This window comes from Coenobita brevimanus, chromosome 102, assembly GCF_032717465.1.
Source record: "Coenobita brevimanus isolate Jiangsu-jjx chromosome 102, ASM3271746v2, whole genome shotgun sequence".
Classification (NCBI taxonomy): domain Eukaryota; kingdom Metazoa; phylum Arthropoda; class Malacostraca; order Decapoda; family Coenobitidae; genus Coenobita; species Coenobita brevimanus.
In genome coordinates this window covers 9,578,977-9,600,650 of record NC_137055.1, presented here as the reverse complement: position 1 = coordinate 9,600,650, position 21,674 = coordinate 9,578,977, and the positions used below count along the sequence as shown (strand labels likewise).

At 42.7% G+C, this 21,674-nt stretch overlaps 1 non-coding gene across 1 annotated transcript; it reads left to right on the top strand.

The window, feature by feature from the left end:
• The first annotated feature begins 17,927 nt into the window (after positions 1-17,927).
• Positions 17,928-18,046, top strand: LOC145415496 (5S ribosomal RNA). Its single transcript, XR_013900096.1, has one exon. It is a non-coding gene; the product is annotated as a 5S ribosomal RNA (ribosomal RNA).
• Positions 18,047-21,674: the final 3,628 nt, after the last annotated feature.

Genomic DNA, 21,674 nt, shown 5'->3' with positions numbered 1-21,674 from the left:
AGAGAGAGAGAGAGAGAAACATGATTGAGCCACAAGACTTATTTCCAATGTGGCAAACTGAAACCCGGTCTTAAGATTTGCTCATTTTGACATGCCTTGACACAGTGAACTGAAATGACTGGATATTCTGGGAAGAAGGTAAGACATATTAAAAACTAGAAAGCACTCATAGAGCGCATACCTCCACCAATGCCATTACCATTAAAAACGATCCGGATCCGGATACGCCCCCAAATTCAAACAATTTTTTCGTGGTCCATGGCCCACCTTTCCAGAAAATTTCAGTGAAATTCATTGAGAACTTTTGGAGATATTGTGCGGGATACTCCGGATCCGGATGCGCCCCCAAATCTAATTATTTCTTCTTTGACCCGTGGCCCTACCTTCCACAAAATTTCATCAAAATGCGTTCATAAAGTATCTAACAGACAGACAAACAAACAAACCAACGTCGGTAAAAACATAACCTCCTTGATGGAGGTAATGAAAGTACCAGAGTTGATCAGTTGCATATATTATGATAAACACAGCATCGGTTCACTCTTGCATTAGAGAGTTAGGTAGAGAAAGGATGAGTGTGTTGGTAGACGTGTGTTTTAGTGTCCGACGTAATATGAAGGAATCCAAGCAGTGAGTTCAGCAGAGCAGCGACCAGAATAGTAGCGACAGACGACAGGCGCGGGTTTAGGAATCAGTAAAAGTCGGTCCAATATTTTTGTATGCTATAAAGCCTCATCATTAGAGCCAAATTCATACAAGAAGAGGCTGGAAAACATTCACTGCTTTCTCCTTTCGGTAATTTATTTATCAATTTATGGTGGGTTAATGTGTCAGTTATCCTTACTGGCAAAAGCCAAAGTTTCTTCAGGCCATTAAAAAAGAAAAAAAGTAATGGTACAGCTCAAAAAGAGAGGATCCGGTCACCTTAGGCGCCTGATGATTTAGATGTTTAGTGGTATAGAACGCCAAGTCGTAGTTCAATCCCCAAGAAGTGATTGCAGACTTTTCGATCAATAACGCCATCAGGGATGTAGACTGGTGATCTACCTTTACCTGTGCTTGATTATGATAGCATACCCTCAGGTCCTTAAATCTCGACGGGGGTAAACCGGAATAGGCTGTTACCGTTTTACTGGACCTCCTGGACCTCTTACCCTCGGGATCCACTGTTGGACATATGACAGGTGCTCTCTATATGTATTCCGATACGGTACGTATAGGATGCGTCCATGTGAGAATTATTCCACCCTTGTATTTTCATTCCACACGTTAATGAATTATTCGTGAAAAATCATACCAACACAATTAAATCTGCTCAATAAACACCATTTCCATTTCCGGGTATAATTTTCCCACTCGATTCCTCTCCATCCGTCTTGATGGCAGACACAACACTATCTTTTCAGGGCTCGGTGAGTTTCAAATACAGGAGCATCTCGGAGGGCATTTCTGTCCGTCTGCCTCTCACTAGCTATTATCGGAAAAACGTGCATCATTATGTAGTCTTTTGGGATGTGGAATCCACACCACATCACACCAGACAACCCAGTACAGCACACCACCTTCTAATACCATACAACACCAGTGACAGACAACCCAACACAGCACACCACCTTCTAATACCATACAACACCAGTGACAGACAACCCAACACAGCACACCACCTTCTAATACCATACAACACCAGTGACACACAACCCAACACAGCACACCACCTTCTCATACCATACAACACCAGTGACAGACAACCCAACACAGCACACCACCTTCTCATACCATACAACACCAGTGACAGACAACCCAACACAGCACACCACCTTCTAATACCATACAACACCAGTGACAGACAACCCAACACAGCACACCACCTTCTCATACCATACAACACCAGTGACATTAACCGACAGAACTTGGAATTCTCTCTCTCTCTCTCTCTCTCTCTCTGGCCTTGGCCTCGCAAGTAATTACACAATATTTATTACCATGGTGGCACAGGGAACGTAAATCACAAAGGCGCTGAGGCGACGGGTATTATATTTTGATGTGTTTCCTCCGTAGGCTATTTTCCACTTTATATATTAACTCTCCAACCCAGTTACCCATATCTGATTATTCTATCTATATCCACGTGACTTCTTATGCTTAGGAAGACTTTTGAATTAGGGGAATTAGAGATAAAGTTCATTATCCCCTCAACATTTGGAGTCATTATCATTACGAAGATGAGTTGGTTCGTCGGACGATGATAAGACTAAGATAAAACTAACATCTCACTGATGGTGTTACGTCTTTGATAATGAAAGCATTCTTTATCATTTCATTCTTCCTCAGGCTAACTTAATTGAAGGAGTGGCCTGTCATCGCCTAAGGACGAAAAACGCTCTCTGCCAATTATCTGATAGAGATGTTAACGTTTTCAGTCTAATGACGTATTTTGTGTTTTTTTCTTGCTACCTTCAGACACTTTTCTTAAGCCAAGGACACTCTGTCGAGATGAAAAAAGTTATTTGTAACTTTATTAAAGTTCTGTTTCTATCATGTTCTGTAGTTAACTGGCCAGGGTAATGATGATGATGATGATGAATGTGGTGATGTGATAATGATACAGTATCTTTTTCACAATGATTCCAACTCCACTGACCTTATCTTTTCGTGCTTGATGATTTTATTCAGATTAGCGGGAAGTTATTGTACTGTGTGTGTGTGTGTGTGTGTGTGTGTGTGTGTGTGTGTGTGTGTGTGTGTGTGTGTGTGTGTGTGTGTGTGTGTGTGTGTGTGTGTGTGTGTGTGTGTGTGAAGGGATTAGTGACAATCTCCACTCCTTAAAAACGATCTCTGTCTGTCTGTCTGTCTGTCTGTCTGTCTCTCTCTCTGTCTCTGTCTCTCTCTCTCTCTCTCTCTCTCTCTCTCTCTCTCATCTCTGCTACCTCCAGACGAGTGTACATTCTTTAGAAGTGTCCTCAAGCTGAAGGGGTTAACTATAGCTTCATCGACCCTTTCACTTTAAGATCTCGTCCCCAGCCTGCATAAAATGGTCTGGCGGCAGCAAGAATACATCCCCAAAATAAATAAAATGTTAAGCCATTGGACTGAAAGGGTTAAAACTGCCATCCGATAACCGAAAGACGATTTTACTCAACCTCATCAATAATTCGTCTTTTTGTTCCTATTTTGGCTGTGAACGGGCAATTTTATGTACAGTCGGCCACAGAAGTCCTGTCGTCACCCCTGCTTCTCTGCCCATAGACCTCGATGCAGTGTTGTGAATCCGAAGCAACTGACACTGATGAATTTATCCGGCCAGAGATGAGCGTCATCAGTGTTGTTTGCCGAGGAGAGAGAGAAGCAGGAAAGGTTACAGAACTTTTGATGTCGACTGTATTCAGGAGACCATTTTGGAACTGAAGGCAAGGGAGTCTGAAAATAGCACTCCATTTGAATCCCACCCAAAGGTGTCTTTATGTGTTGCGGGGACGGCTCAGTCTGCTGGTGTGGGTGTTAGGGTGGCAGTGGGAGTAGAAAATGAGGAAGAAACGCTGACAAGACGCAGTAAACCCGTCCCCGGCAGTCATTTTAGTGCTGACTTATAAGCACAACAGGATGTCAAGTCAAAGATGTCACATATCAAATTTGGAGTAAATCGGGTGAAAATTGACGATTTTATGCCCATTTGAAATTTTAGACCCGACCCACTTGACAGGGGATGACCCCCCTGATGTAATAAGGCAGGTTATAGGATGCATATTTGAAAAATGCACCTTTAGTTTTGGTGTCATGTCGATTTGACGAATTGGAGAGAAGTTATGGCGAGAAAACGATTTCTTAACGTTTTTTTTTTTTTTTTTTTACTTACTGGGGGCCTACACCCTGGACCTTGGCCCAGTTTGCCCCAAAATTTTATCAGGTGATCAGAAGGCCTTAGCCCATCATCCACGTAATATTATTTAAAATCGCACCTGTAGTTTTGCTTAAAGTTGTTAACAGACTGACCGACAGACAGAGGGACAAACAAACAAACAAACAAACAAACAAAGTGAAAACAACACCCGTCCCCTAGCCCCTCAGGGGAGGGGACGGGTAATGAATGATGCATTGACTGAGCCGTCCCTGCAATACACGAGAAAACACAGGGAAAGTGGAAGCCGAGCATTATATATGGGCCTTCCTGTATAACCCCTCCAGTAGGCCTACCAACATTTTTCTGAAATATAAATAAATTGTCTGTAGATGGCAAGAATAAAATCAAATACGTCATACAACTGAAGGGGTTCCTAGAGGCTTCCGTACCCCTTCACTACGTGGGGTTTCCATGGAAACCTATAAAACTGCCTGATGCAAGTGAGATGAGTAAATTGCTCAGTGATCAGTGATAACTCCAGGTATCGTAAAAGACAAGGGAGAAGGTCAGACTCCTTCATTACGAGAGGGCTTCCCGGACCTCTACAGCTGGCTTAACAGAATCGCTTGACAATAGGTAGAATCCAGTTTCATAAGGACGATACGGTCCTTCATAAAAAAAAAAAATGAGGAAAAAAAAAAAACTAATGCAGCATAGACCCCGTCATTCATCAGAATTTTTTTTTCTGAGCTCCACCAGAACGACAGTCTATTATGATGTGACCAAAACTCCTTGAACATAATAATAATTGGCACACACACACACACACACACACACACACACACACACACACACACACACACACACACATACACTGTAAACATCGCCTCATCTCAATCATAATTTTACTGAGATTCTTCGCTACACGACGTATCCCCTGAGCTGAAGAAAATCGATTTTCTGTACAGTAGTACGAAATAAAGAACACATAAAAATAAAAATAAATGCTTTTAAATGCAGCTGCCTGGGCTCTTCATCAAACTTTCACCTAGATAGTTCTTTCAGTTCGCTCGTCCGCTGAAGCACTGAAAGGAAGGCTCATGTAAGATTCACGAGTCAGCTCGTCGGGACTATGTTGCCTAAATTAGTTGCTATTGTACCTGCCATGAACTAGCTAAGCAGAAGGAAAGCATGTGACGATAAATACAAACAATTATTTATTTTTCTTACTAATTTTTCATTTTTAAAGAACGTTAATGCACCAGCTTAAGAGGAATCTCCCCCTGTCGTAAATAGAATGCTTTTTCCAGAAAGGATAAAGAGAGGAGAGTGAAGGCCGATAATTCACGTATATATGATCACTACCATGTTGTTACTGATAATTGTTTTTGCAGGAAAGATATGGATAGAATAGTGCAGGACGATAATTTACAGACTTACTATCATTACCTCGACGAAAATAAGACTTGTGATTATTTCAGAGACAACGTTAGGAGGTTGAAGGACGATAATACACACAGAAAACTCTTACAACAAATTCCGTGTCGCATCTAAGAACTGTTTTAGCAGAAAGACTTGGATAAGAGAATGAGGGACGGTTGTTTACAGACTTACGATCAAAATGTTGTCGTAGCTAAGCCTCGATTTTCTTGGAGCGACGAGTTTAGGAAAATGAGCTTAGGATAATAATTAACAAAGAGGTTTATGAGCAACACGCTGTTCTAATTATGATTTGTGTGTGTGTGTGTGTGTGTGTGTGTGTGTGTGTGTGTGTGTGTGTGTGTGTGTGTGTGTGTGTGTCTATTGTCAGACGCCTCAATCCCGCACGGGGTGGCCACAAATAAATCGCCTCCACGTCACCCTGTCCCCCGTCATTTCACTGGCCTGCTCCCAACTCACACCCCCCTCTCTCATTTACCTCTCCACTCCATCCCTCCATCTCATTCTCGGCATCCCCCTTCCTTTCCCCTCCTCCATCTTACTCACATACACTCTCCTCGTCAGTCTCTCACCCTCCATCCTCTCCACATGGCCAAGCCACCTCAGTGTGTTCCTCCTAACGCTTCCTATCACATCTACATCCACAACACAACGCTCCTTTATATCTTCATTTGTCAGCCTGACTCTCCATGTGACTCCACAGGCTCCTCTCAAATAGCTCATTTCCACTGCTCTCACTCTTGACTTGTGTCCTTCAAATAACGTCCAAGCTTCACTTCCATACGTTAGAGTTGGTATCACAATACTGTCATGTAGTAACTTTTTCACTTCCATGCTCACTTCCCTGTTTCGTATCACTGCTTTCAAAGAACCAGCAACCTTTCTTCCCTTCTGTACCCTTTCAAGCACTTCACCTTCCAAACTTCCATCCTTACTCATCACACTCCCAAAGTACTTAAACGTGTCACATTTTTCCATTTCCTCACCATCAAACCTCACCGTACATTCACTGACTTCACCTCTCTCAAAGACCATCACTTTACTCTTCCCTACATTCACCTTTAGATTCCTTTTCTTACACACCCTCGCAAACTCATCCACCAAGCCTTGCAGCTCCCCTTCGTCTTCACTCAACAACACAGTATCATCTGCAAACAACAGTACAGGGAGTTTCCAAACACTACCCTCTCTCACTAGGGCCACTCCAACATCCACTGCCCTACCTTGTACCTCTTATATTACCCCATCCATGTACAGATTGAACAACAATGGAGACATGACACCTCCCTGTTTCAACCCAACCTTCAAAGAGAAAAAGTCACTCAGTTCACCATCCACACGCACTGCACCATCATACATACTCTTCACAGCATTCAGCAACTTCTCATCTACTCCATATATTCTTTATGCTTTCCACAATCCTTGTTTATCCACCGTGTCATATGCTTTCTCCAAATCCATGAAGGCTGCATACAACTTCTTTCCCTTCTCTAGAAACTTTTCCACTAAAGATCTAAGAATGAATATCTGATCTACACAACCTCTTCCCTTCCTAAAGCCTCCTTGTTCTTCTCCAACTAATTCCTCTGTTATTTCCCTAACTCTGTCAATAAGTATCCTACCATACACTTTTCCTATTACACTAAGAAGACAAATGCCCCAATGATTACCACACACTTCTTTTTCCCCTTTTCCTTTGTACAAGAAAAAATTATACCTGACTTCCAATCCTCCGGGACTCTCCTTTCTCCCCAGCCAATCTGCACATCTTCCACATCCATTCGACTACTATCTCTCCCCCTTGCTTCAGCATTTCACCACACATTCCATCAATTCCTGGGGTTTTCCCCAATTTGACTTTCTTAATTGCCTTCACAACTTCTATCCTACTGATTTTTTCCTGTCATCTCACTTCCCTCCTTCTCCCAGCCATTCCCCAGCCACTTATACTCGCATTCCATCCATCCTCTATGTTCAACAATTCCTTAAATTGTTCTTTCCATCTGCTCACTTTATCTCCCTTCTCCATTGGTAATCTACCATTTTTATCTTTCAATCCCCTACTAGCTTCACTGCCACCCTTTCTTACTCTCTTCACCTCTTTCCAGAACATTTTCTTACAGTCCCTACACTTTATACTCAAATTCCTTCCAAATTCCTCATCCACTCTCTTCTTACTCTCTCTTACTAATCTTTTCACCTCTCTCTTCCTTTCTACATATAACTCTCTCTTCTGCCTCTCTCTTCCTTTCTACATGTAACTCTCTTCCGCTTCTCAACTTCTTCCATGCCCCTATTTCTCATCCATTCATTGTATGCTTTCTTCTTTTGTGCCACAGCCTGTCTCACCTCTTCATTCCACCATGCTGTTCCTTACACCCCCTTCCGTCTTCTCTTCACCCCACACACCACATCACATGCTGCATATAATTCCTCTGTGAATATCTTGCACACACCTGGCACGTCCCCCATCTGCTCCAATTCATATTTACCCAATCGTTCCTCCACTTCTCTCTTATATTCTGCCTTTTTCTCATCATCTTGTAACCCTTCCACCTCCTAGCAACTGCGCCTTCCTCCCGTCCTTCCCTTCTTCTATTTCTCCATATTATTTGGATCTTGATTCTGCCCACCACCAAGTAGTGGTCAGAAAGTCCACTCCCCCAACCTCTTTAAGCTCTTGCATCCATTACACATCTTTGCATCCTTTCATCCACACACACATAAACAATCATTACGTTCCTTTCATTCAGTTCACCACCCACTCTTCCCATCACTCGCCATGTATACCTGTGGATCATTTTGTGCCTGAAGAGGGTATTGGCTATCACCAACCGCCTCACGACATAAATGTCCACTAACGCAATGCCATTCTCATCTATCTCAGCAGGCACACCCCACTCACCAACTATTCCATCCACCTTCACATTCCCTACTTTACCATTCATATCACCAATCAAAAACATTCTCTCATTTCTTCCAAACTTTTCCATGCACACTTCCACATTTGTGCAGAACTCTTCTCTCACTCTGCTTGCACGATCTAGCTTTGGCGCACACACACACACACACACACACACACACACACACACACACACACACACACACACACACACACACACACACACACACACACACACACACACACACAATCGGCCACATTTTTATTCCAACTTTCAGTCTTACCCACACAATCCTTGAGCCAATTGATCCATACTCTCTTATGTTCTTTTTCTTGTGTGAGAAAAATAAATCACCCTGGTTTTAATAAATTTTCACCAAACTTGACGGAGTGATTTGATGGTCAGCCACGGATCTAACATATTCTTTATGAAAACAGTAATGTGAAATGTAGACCCGTAGATTTACTATCAGGATGTCAGGTTTTTCTTAAGGGCACCGTATTGCTACTGTACGCTTTATTGGGAGGGATTTGTGTTGCACCCAAGGAGTCTAGTTGATCTCTGACTCGCATACAATCTTTCAGGGTAAATGTAGGGAGTTTTCTTTGTGTGTGTTGCCCAGAGTCATGACTACACTGTGTACACATACAGTAGAACAGCCTCCTCAGCTGATTTGGTTAGAAGGTAGCCGGCCATTGCTGATTCATGACATTCTGCCATTGTCTGACATCCGCTTGCTTACATTGTCTGCCCTCGGGTAAGTAAGATGGATCCCGACATGTTATAGACGTAGAGTTTAATAGATAACAACTTAAATGGTAAAATAATATTGACATTATAAATTATTAGTAAGAGAATTATATGATCTTATACTATAGTAATAATAAGAGCATACTAGTTAGCAAGGAGAATAATTAACTACAGTACTTGCAAATTAATGTACACCCACCAAAAAAAATATGGGCACCCCAAGCTTCGATACCCTTCGCAACAACGACTGGTGCAGAAGTCCCGATAAGGGTTGATACACCTGACCTCCATCCCTTAATTTCTCTGCCCCTTCCTTCTCCCCAACTCTCTCTCTCTCTCTCTCTCTCTCTCTCTCTCTCTCTCTTACTGTGTGTGTAATATATATATATATATATATATATATATATATATATATATATATATATATATATATATATATATATATATATATATATATATATTGTAACGGCTGTTGCTGCCCTCCATGCTATTTATTTGGTTTTACTCTTATGGAATAATTCAGATGCCTCACAGTTGGTCGAAACAGTTCAGAAGAAGCCTGCTCAACTTTTCGAGTGCTTCAAATCTGGTTTTCTGGATTGATCCAAGGCTTCATTACCACGTCAATGAAGCTACAGCTTGGGATATAAATTCGGCGGGAAACCTGCCGAGGGAGGAGGAGGGAGAGATCAGAGAGCAGCCATGGATGACGGACGTGCCAACATTGCCTGCGACCCGTTGAGGGGGGCATCCAGCCAGCCACAGTCGCCTGTAGCTCAGAAGATCCGGGGGACCGTGGTTTGGTTTAACGTACGGGAAGGGTACGGATTCATCAAGCGCCAGGATTCTGGCGTTGATGTTTTTGTACACCGCCAGGCGATAGTTATACCAAACCCACGGCACCTCCAACGCTCCCTAGGTGATGGAGAATCGGGGAAGTTCAATCTGTTTGGAACCCCCAAGGGTCCTGAGGCTCGGGATGTTACTGGGCCGGGCGGTGTAGCCCTGCAGGGTTTTGCCCATGCACGGCGGCGCCTCACGGCCTGGGGACATCTAGCCAGGGATCCTGGGAGTTCCGGACAGATGAACCTCGTCATGGAGATGTGTATCGCGATGGTGAAGGCTTTTTGTGGGGATGATGAGAGGGCTTTGAGCATTCTCCTCCCGAAGATCTTTGAGGAGAATTGGCTGCCTAGGCTTATCATCCCTGAGTATTTTGCCCGTGATATACACTCTGTCCCTCGCTGACTGGAGCGTCAGGCTCGATGATCACAGCCACGATCTGCTGCTCCTCGTCAAACGCCGAGGAAGAGGCTTAGGCTGGAGGCCCCCTTCAACCGACGGACTGCCTCTAAGGATACCGACCCAGCCCCGGACCCGACCAATGTTACAACTACCGTGACCACGGCGGAGGTCCACTATCCGCCAGCAATGTCTGAGGGGGAGCGGGACTTAACTGACACCGCCTCCGTGGTCGAGGAAGCGTCGACCGGCTCCTCGACCGAGGAGGAAGTTGGTGAGTCATCCCCTCCTCAGACAGAGGAAGGCACCCCATCTCGCCCTCCCATCATCGACCTAAAGGACCAGCTCCTATAGACACCTCCTGGCTCTCAGCGCTCAGACCCGGTCGTACCAGCTCGGATCAACGACATATACCACCCTTTACAATCTGCTCCGAGCTGCCGACCGGGGTGAGGACATAAGACCTGTGCTGATTGGCAGGGTGGAGGAGGTGAGTCTAGCCGACCTTAGAGCATTTTATCACATGCTCCCACCTCTTATGGCCCCTTAGATCGTCGGTGGTGCACAGTGAGGGAGTGGCTACTTTGTGTTCATTTACCCTGGTTGGCCTAATGCCCCACGTTGGAGGCGATGGTCATTACAAACAAAGCCGAGGGCAGTTGATCAGTGATGTCTGGACTGATCAGCTCACTGCCCTTACTCTACTCTACTTCTCAGTTGTGATTACCCTGAAGTAACACGTGTATTGTGTATCGTGTATGGAGAGACTGGGACTGATTCTGTGCTGCTTACCTCGTGAGAGATTCCGTCTGGACCACCATACAGATCTGTATATGATGTGAACACTGATCATGTAGACAGGTTAACTTCATCCAGTGGTGTGAAACTTTGATTTGTTTCCCTTTTGTTCTGTATAACCTTTGGGGATATTTAATGGGTTGGTTTTGTGTAATATGTAAAGTAATGTAATATTTTTGTAAAATAAAGCTTAGAGATTATCTTGGGTTTACTTAACTGGTAAAACTATTTAGATCCGTAAGGAAATCTTTCATACCTGGGAAATAAGTACAAATGATTGAAGTGAACTGCTTTTGCGGTATTGTAGTTCCGTATCCCTAGACTAAAGAAACACCTTAATATTTACTACCAACTACAAAAAGTAAAAAAAATATATATATATTTATATGTAGGTGTGGGGGCCCATCATCCACTCACTCAGTGTAGAGATGCCATAATATCTCTACGCTGAGTGACATATGATCTCTACACTGAGTAACAAGCCAAGTGGTTTCCTGTACCCAGGAAACCATTTACAATGCTGGGTGGTAACCATATAATTTGGGTTTCTGGCAGGATTAAGTGTCACCCAGATTCCCCTATCCAAAATCACTTAATCATGGCAGTCGTTTCAGAGAGCCTCGGAGGGCCCAATACCTGCCCAGGGCCCCAACCAAACGGGCAGATTCACGTGGCCATGTGGAATGTGAGAGGTGTGAATGAGGAAAGCAAGAGAGTGGAAGTGGTGAATGTGTTCACGAGTGCGAGATATGTCGTGATGGCATTGAGTGAAATGAAGATGAAAGGGTGTGAAGTGGAGGAGTGGGAGGGTGTGAAATGTGTAAGATTGGGAATGAATGGGCGAGGAAGATGCAAGGAATGAGTTGCTCTATAGATGGATGAGGTGTAGTAGAGTGGAATGAGAGACTACAAGTGTGTCATCTCAAGGTGTATGTATGTCAAGTTCAAGTTTGAGAAGGTGAAAGTGGCAGTCATTGTAGCATATGCACCTCGTGAGGACAGGAGTGAGAGGGAGAAAAACAGGTTTTGGGATGAGCTGGGTGACTTAGTAGGAGAAATGTCCAGGAGCTGTTGATTGATCGTAATGGAGGATATGAATGGAAGAGTAGGCACTGGTCCTGAGGATGACATAATGGGTTGTTATGGAGTACCAGGAGAAAATGATAATGGGAAGCAACTAAAGGATATGTGTCAGGAGAGGAGGTTGTGCATTTGTAACTCGTATTTCAAACAGAGAGATGCACAAATATACATGGTATAGAGGAAACTGGGCTCGTGTTGAAAGAAGCCTGATTAATTACGTGCTCGTAGAGAGATCGATGATGGGAATGGTTCCTGATACGAGGGTCGTGAGACGAGGATGTGGAGGTCTGTCAGATTATATGACTGTAGTATGCAAGATCAACTTGAGAGAAGTGAGGTGGATCAGGAGAGAAAGGAGCAGTCAGGGAGAAAGACTGAAAGTTGAGAAGCTGAGGATCAATGAAATGGCAGATAATTACAGGGCCAAAGTAACGGAGGAGTTAGAATTAATGAAATGGAATGAAATGGATCTGGACAGCCTGTGGAATGCGATTGCTTAGTTAGGGATGCTAAAGGATGTGTGGTGTGGCAAGAGTAAAAACAAAGAAGAAAGGTACAGCATGGTGGGATGAGGAGGTAAAGAAAGCAGTGGAGGAAAAGAGGAAGAAGTGGCTAAAGTGGTTTCAGGCCAGGGGTTCAGTTGATATAAGAACTGAATCTGTTGAGAGCAAGAAGCATGCAAAGAGACTAGTGAAAAGGAAAAAGAAGCAGGTAAATGAGGATCTAGGAAGAAAAATGAAAGTGAATTACTCTGAAAATAGGAAGTTATTCTGGAAAGAGGTGCGGTTGTAGCCGCTGATGAACAATGTGATGGTGTGAAGGATGTAGGTGGTAGATTTTTAACCCATGGGGATGAAGTAAGGAACAGATGGAAGGACTATTTCGAAAGCCTGATGAATGGGAATAGAGAGAGCAGAGCGGCTGTAAACATGATTGGTTTTGGAGGTGTGCAGAAAAGGAATGCAGTACCAGGAGACGTGACACTCGCACAGGTGAAGAGTGTTGTGAAGCGGCTGAAAAATGGGAAAGCAGCTGGGGTTGATGAGGTGTATGCAGAGATGCTTAAATGTAGTGGAGAGAGTGGAATGAGGTGTTTGTTGTAGGTATGTAAGAAGGCATGGATGAGTGAAACTGTGCCTGCCGAGTGGAAAAAGGCTGTGTTTGTACCCCTGTACAAAAATAAAGGTGAGCGAAGTGAGTGTAAGAATTATCGTGATATAAGTTTATTGAGTGTGGTAGGGAAGGTACATGGAAGAATTATTTTAAAGAAAGTAAGAGAGATATCGGAAGTCCGAGTGAATGATGAACAGGGTGGCTTTAGGAGCGGCAGAGGATGTGTGGATCAAATATTTGCAGTCAGACATGTAGTAGAGAAGGCTTGTGAGAAGGACCATAAGGTGTTTATGGCATTCATGGATCTGGAAAAAAAGCATATGACAAAGTGGACAGAGAAGGATTGTGGAAAGTTTTGCGCATGTACGGTGTAGAGGGTAAGCTGCTAGGTGCCGTCAAGAGTTTTTATGATGGTAGTGAAGCATGCGTAAGGGTTAATGGGCATCTAAGTGAATGGTTCACGATCGGTGTGGGAGTGCGACAAGGTTGTGTGATGTCCCCATGGTTATTCAGTATATACTGTATATGGATGGGCTGATGAGAGAAGTAAAAACACAAGTAATGTAGAGAGGGATGGCGTTGGTAATGAATGGGGATGGATGGAACATCTCAAATTTTTTGTATGCTGATAATGTAGTACTGCTTGCAAGTACCGGACAAGAACTTGGTAGGCTAGTGCAGAGCTTTGCTGATGTGTGTAAGCGTCGTGCCTTGAGAGTAAATGTAGAAAAGAGCATGTGATGGTTATTGAGAGAGTAGGTTACTCCCAGTGCAATGTAATAATGAATGGAGAGAGACTGGAATCGATGAGAGAGTTCAAATACCTGGGTACAGTGATAGAAAGGAGAGAGGAAAATGTACAAAAGAAGTTGAAATTAGAGTGACACAAGGAAGAAAAGTAGCTGGTGCAATGAAGGCCTTGATAAGAAGCAGAGGGTTGATTTTTTTTTTTTTTTTTTTTTTTTAGGAAGAGGAGGGAAACAAGGAGGGGAGGAGGGAAGGAAATAGTGAGAAAAACAGAAGGAAAGTCAAAGAATAACAGTTGGTGGACTTAGGAATCACTAGCAGTATTAGCAAATTTGCTGTTAACACAAAAATAGGAAGTACCATTAACTCGACTGACGATTGCCTTAAATTACAAAAGGATCGCGATATTTTGTCCAAATGGTCTAAAAATTGGCAAATGTAATTAAATGTTGGACAAGAAGCGGTGCCAAGGCATAGGAGACCCGTCCCCTGCAGTCATTTTAATGGTGATGTATAAACACAACAGGATATCTAGTCAACGGTGTCACATATCAAATCTGGAGTAAATCGGGTGAAAATTGACGATTTTATGCCCATTTGAAATTTTAGGCCCGACCTACCTGACATTGACCCCCCTACCGCTATCTGAGGGGCGACCCCATGATGTAATGAGGCATGTTATAGGATGCAGATTTGAAAGATGCATCTTTAGGTTTTGGTTTCATGTCGGTATGACGAAAGGAGTTATGGCGAAAAAACTATTCATTTTTTTTTACATTTTTTTGTGCCTATAGCCCGGGTCTTGGCCCAGTTTGACCCAAAATTTAATGAGGTGATCAGAAGGTCATAGCCCGTCATCTCTGGTATTTTAGTCAAAATCGCACCGGTAGTTGTCGCTAAAAGTTGTTTACAAACAGAAAGACAAAGAGAAAACGACGAAAAACAATACCCGACCTGAAGCCCATCCGGGTCGAAGGCGGGTAAAAATGTAAAGTACTTAACGTGGGAAAAACCACTGGAGATACTAAATACAACTTATATATCGTAGAAATTAGTAAATCGGAATGAGAGAGAGACTTGGGAGTTATGGTTATTAAAGACCTCAGACCATGGCAACAATGTATGACTCAGAGAAATAAAAACAAATAGGATTCTAGTGTTTATTTCGTGAAGCGTGAGCAATAGGACATCTAAATTAATACTGCAACTTTATCTAGCATTAGTAAGGCCACAGTTAGACTACACCGTGCAGTTTTGATGATCGTGTTATAGAATGGATATACTGGTAAATTCCTGGAAAAATGGTACAAAGTAGAATGACAAAAATGATGTTCGGACCTTTCATATGACGACAGACTAAAAAGACTAAATCTGCACTCACTAGAAAGGTGCAAGGTAAGGAGAGACAAATTAAGTGGTAAGTGGATGAAGGGAATAAGTAAGGGAGATATTATCAAGGTACTTAAAGTGAGCATACAGGATAGAACTAGGGTAATGATTTCAAACTATAGAAATTCCGTATTAGTAAGGAAATAAATAGAAACTGGTTCGACAATAGAGTAGCAGACGAATGGAAGAAGCTACCAGGTAATATAGTTGCTTCCCTTTCCGCTGTGAATTCAAGCATAGGGTAGATAAGCTTATGACAAATAAGGGGTGGGTATAAAAAAAAATCTTCTTATAACCAATACTAATTCATTCTTTTTCCTTGTCAGGTTACAGTATGATAGTCTCTTTTTCTCCTTTCTCGCTTTCCTATGAAATGTCCACGCCAGGTTTTCTGTACTGCGTGGTGTTCCTTCTGACTTTTTCCTGCCTGGTATCAGCAAATGTGTTTTGGAGGGAGGGGGAGAGCCTTCTTTGCTACCTTTATCTCATTCTAGTAGTTCAGTTACTATTTTAGGAGCTGCCTAGCATGGGCCGACTGTCCTACTGTAGTTATCCTCTCTTCTTAAGTTCTCCCTTTACCTGCCTGGCTTGTAGCGGCATCGTGGTGGTGGTGCATTGTGGCGTAGTACCTTTAACAAGAGGGTTAGCGGCAACAGGTATTGTTCTGGTGCAGCAGCTCCACAATGGTGCTCCTACACTCGCCTGCCCAATCACACTGTTATCCCTTTTCCTTCTCCTCTCGGTGCTTCGCGGAATGAATTTGAGTTCTGTGTTGCCCCAGGTAATTCCCTGCCACAAACACGGCCTCTGAAAATACGAGACTTTTTTTTTTGTTTTTGTTTTTTACTTCTAAGCGTGACCCATTTTTTGTTCACGTGAGCTTGTGGTACACTTTGCCTATTGTATCTTGGCCTCAAACTGCCATCTCATCGCTCCCGAATGCTGATATTTAACAAGAGCATAATACTAGAATATGGTGCTAGTCACGAAGAAGTGCTATGGAATGACGCAGAGCCGTAGTATTATCTTATGCCTTCATTGAGATATAACATGAGATTACCACTAAAATATTGTGCTACTCACAAACAGGTGCTGTGGATTAATAATGACCAGTAGTATGGTATTATTCCTTCACTGAGATATAGCAAGAGATCAAACTATATTACTCACGAAGTGCTGTGGAAAGGAAGCAAATCCACAGTATTTCCACACTGAACTGCGGGCATTAAGTTGCCAAATGACGATAACTTTTGCTAAGTTAAGGAAGTCGAATTATGGAAAACAGAGAGTATCGAAACGGTGTTTCGATGGCTCAATGGTAGGTTCCATCTGTGGGTAGGACCAATGCTGTAATGTTTCGTATTTTTTAACCTGCGCACTATAGGACACCACTCTTCAGCTGAATAAAATCGGCTGGCGAATAGCAATGATATCTGTTGTTGTTAGGGCAAGAGTGCATACATTAACCCATATAAGAGATGTCCCTTGCAGTCTCAGGATAATCACTTCTCAGTAAAATCACTTCCAATCTCGGTAAAATCACTTGGCTGTATCACAGTACCACTTGGCTGTATCACTGTGATAGAGGTTGCTGTTTTTTAATACTAAGAAAAGAAATGCCATTCTTAGGTTGAATAAAATCGTGTGGGGCCAGTATTAAAAAGAAAGAAAGAATGAATGCATGAATGAAAAAATGAACGAACAAACGGACGAACAAAAGAAAGAAAGAACAAAAGAAAATAGCACAACTCAAACCTCAGCCACTGTCAGATGGTTACTGGTATCAGGTTCATATTTCTCACGGATTTTACACATTCACTGCGAGTTTGGGCAGGACTTATTATGACATTAGGAGACGAGGGACGTATTTATACAGAATCTTGACTATCTTTGGGTAAGTGAGCCTCCACTGTATTTCAATATAATGATGAATAACTGTTTTGTATTTTTTATGTAATTAGTCACTAGAGTTTGGCTGTACAGTGTTCCGTTGCTGTGCGAATTAAGATGCCAGTAGAAGCAGTCTTGTTCGTAACTTGAGCTGAAAAAAGAAAAAAAAAAAAAAAAACAGTATGACCCTTGACAAAAAAAAAAAAAAAAAAAGTCAAGGTCCGGTATTCTCGTCAGCTTACTAGGCTGCCTAGCTTATCATCGCTATACAGGTATAAGGTGTCCCGCAAACAGCACTGCACTAGGCTCTGACGTGGCACGATCTTATGAGTAGCGGGAATGGCTCAATCGGCTCGTGTGGGCGTAGGTGTGAAAATTGGGGTAGAAAATGAATAAATTATGCAGGGTACATACTGGCAACACCGACTAAGCCGTCCCCGCAACAGACGAGAACTAACCCGTCGGAGTGGCAGTGGAGTGTTATATATGGACCATCCTGTATTTGCCTCAATACACATTAATAAGCCTGTTTCCGTTGTCACTGTAATATGGAAATTGTCTGGATGAATAATATAAAGGAGAGTACTGATGTGCCACGTGCTGACATAAACTACAACGAAAGACGTGCTAGAAAAACACCCAACTCATGCCTCGCTACGGAACGGTTGGGTAATATTTTAATATTCTGGTTTGTTCGGCGGCCGCTGTGTTCGATGGCCACGCGCTATATATATATATATGGCCATACCACGTTGAGTACACCGCTTCCCGTCCGATCAGCGAAGTTAAGCAACGTTGGGTCTGGTTAGTACTTGGATGGGTGACCGCCTGGGAACACCAGATGCTGTTGGCATCCCTACGTGTCAAGTGGGGTTGGTGAAGGATTAGTGCCCCTCCCTGTAAAACAGTAAACTCTAAGCCCTTGGTCACCCCGTTTGGGATACATGGCGTCTGGCAATGAATGAATGATGATATATATATATATCCCATTGGATCCCAGGGGTGCTGGGCGAGGCATGGCACAGGGTGGGTACTAAGCGTAACGCCCCCCACCTATCGGCCCATAGTCGCGAAGCTCATAGGTCCCTACCCAGGGGTTCCCTACTTTATAAAGACGTGAAGAATCCCAGTTCTGTCCAGTATTCCGGACGCTGGGCTCAAATGGGATATATATATAAATATATATATATATATATATATATATATATATAGTGGTGAGTGTAGCCTATACACTGTATATACACTGTATATGGCTAGTGAGGGAGTGATCGCCCTCTACCTATACATATCAAAAGCCCTCGGGAGCAGGGGGGTGGTTGCTTTCTCAGGCAGAGGAACTCCTTGAGAGTGAAATGGCTGGGAAGCATGCCGGCACGTGACTGGCTACAGCATAGCTGGGTCTTTCGGGTGTGGGCAATCAGGCAAGTTAGCTGCCTACTGCGACTGCAACACAATGGCGAGGTGTTCAGGAAGTTAGCCAAAGAAACCTTGATGGACTCTGAAAGAACAATAATGGCCCCCAGTCCCGTGCAGCCCTTAAATGGGCAGGGGGTGCTAAGAATCTCACGGTTGCCTCAGTTGCAATCTAATTCCTTTGTTAATGCAAAAAATACAATTAAAATTGGTAACTGGAATGTGAGAACGCTAAATCATGACGGTAAAATCGATGAGTTAGTGAAGGTTTTTCAAAATTACGGACTTGATATTTGTGCTCTGACAGAAACTAGATTAACTGGAGTCGATAAGTTGGATTTGGAGGATGGTATACGTTTATTTGATATCTGGCCGACAGGACGGAATGCATTATCAGGGAGTAGGATTGTTGCTGGGTTGTAATGCAAATAAGGCTTTATGTGAGTGGGTTCCTATAGATGAGCGATTGTTATACGCACGGTTTAAATCAAATCATGGCAACATCAGTCTGTTTGTGTGTTATGTACCTACTAATGATGCACTCGATGAAAGGAAAGACATTTTATGAAAAGTTGCAAGGAGGAGTAGGAAGGGTACCTAGACATGATGTTTTGATCTGCGTTGGAGACTTTAATGCAGTAATGGGCTGTTCAAATGAGGGATTTGAGGCATGTATGGGTAAGATGGGAGTTGGTAGTAGGATGAGTGAAAACGGAGTGAGGTTTGGAAGCTTCTGTCTAGCAAATGACTTAGTCATCGGGGGCACACTCTTTCAGCATTGCAATATACACAAGACAACTTGGGTGTCGCCGTGTGGAAAATATAAAAATCAGATTGATCACATCGCTATCAGTAGGAGGCATAGATGTTCTCTGCTAGATGTTCATGTTAAACGGGGAGCGGATATTGGTAGTGACCATCAACTCAGCATTGCAAAAATAAGGTTTAAACTTAAAAATCAGAAGAAGGAAAAATCTGGTGTTGGTAGATACGATATTGTTAAGCTTAGAAGGGAAGGAGAAGAAAAGGAGGAATTCAGATTAGAATGCAGAAATAGGTTTTTGGTGTTGGAAACGTTGGAAGAGGGGGAGAGAAGTGTAGATGAGATGTGGGAGGATGTGAACAAAGTTTTGCATGAGACTGCTGAATGTACGATTGGAAGGAAACATAGATTCAGGAGAAAGAAATGGATATCAGAGGAAACGTGGGATATGATAAAAAAGAGAGGTGAGGCTAAATTGAGGAGTGAGATGCAATGCGTTGATGAACGAGAGATTGGATTAGCAAGAGCTGCGTACTGGAGTTTGAATTCAGAAGTAAGAAGGTTAGCTAGGAGAGATAAAAGAAGATATGTGGATGAAAAGGTTGCAGAGACTGAAATCTTAATAAACAAAAATGATGGACAGAGTCAAAGAATAGCATATGAATCGATTAGAGAACTGAGTGGTAATGCAGGTAAACGCAAGGAAATACCAGTTAGAGACAGGGAAGGAAATTTATTGACCAAAGATGGAGATATTAAAAATAGATGGAAAAATTATTTTGAGACAGTTCTTAATAGACCAATACCACCAGAAGAGGATATACCGTCTGCTCAGGAAGATTTAAATATAGAAACAGGAGAGTTGAGGCTTGCAGAAGTGGAGAAAGCAGTAAAACAGTTAAAGAATAATAAGGCACCAGGGGAGGATGGTTTATTTCCGGAAGTGTTTAAAGTGGAGGGGAATAGATTAATAATGATCTTGACCAAGCTATTCAATAAGATATGGGTGACGGGGTTACTACCATCAGTTTGGAAGAATGGTGTAATTGTTAAAGTTCCGACGAAGGGAGACCTGAGTGAATGTGATAATTGGAGGGGAATCTCTTTGTCACCGATAGCTTTGAAAGTTTTCAGTAGAGTGTTGTTAAATAGGTTGGAGCCGGTGGTTGAGGGTATTCTGAGGGATGAACAGGCTGGTTTTAGAAAGGGACGTGGTTGCAATGATCAGATCTTTATAGCTAGGCATTTGATGCAGCAAGTTAATGAAATGAGAGTACCGTTAAGTCTTTGTTTTGTTGATTTTGAAAAGGCTTTTGATAGTGTTTCGAGAGAGACTATGGGGAAGATCATGAGACATTATGGAATACCAGAGGAGTTTTTGAGGGTCATTATGAACATGCATGAGGACACATTTTGTAAAGTGATGGTTGATGGTTGTCTGAGTGATTCGTTTGAAGTCAAGTCCGGAGTAATTCAAGGTGGTGTTCTATCGCCTTTACCATTTATACTGGTCATTGATTACATTATGAAACGCGTTGGAACAGAAACCGGTGCAGGTATACTTTGGGGAGAGAACAGGAAACTTTTGGATTTAGATTATGCAGATGATATAGTATTGATTTGTGATGGGCCAGAAGAGATGCAGAGAGTGTTGGACTGTTTGGTGAGTGAAGGTCGCAAGGTGGGTTTGGTTATTAATTGTGGAAAAACTGAAATAATCAATATGAATATGGAAAATGCACAGGAATGTGTAATTGGAGGTATGGTTGTAAAGCAAGTTGATAGGTTTAAATATTTAGGTACTTATTTAGCCAAGGATGGTTCTTTGAACTTTGAATTCGAGGAAAGGTTAAAGAAGGCTAATCAGGCAATGGGAATGCTTAAAAATATTTGGAATAATAACAATTCTTCTGTGCATACAAAAATCAAACTTTATAAGGTAATGGTTAGGAGTATCTTAATTTATGGACACGAGTCTTGGTACAGCACAGTGACTATGGAAAATAAATTCTTGGTGTTTGAAAAAAAGCACTTAGAAGAACATTAGGAGTTAAGTGGTGGGAAAGGATACCAAATAGTAGAATTAGAGAAATAACGGGAGTGCAGCCGGTCGATGAATATGTTAGGTTCTCACGATGGAAGTGGCTAGGACATGTGTATAGGAGACAGGGAATAGTACGAGGTACACCAGGGTGGGTGGCACTTGGTAGGAGAGGTAGAGGAAGGCCAAAAGAGATGTGGGTGAGGACAATGAGACGGGAAGCTGGAGATGAGTGTTGGGGAGATCTTGAGGAGTTAGCACAAG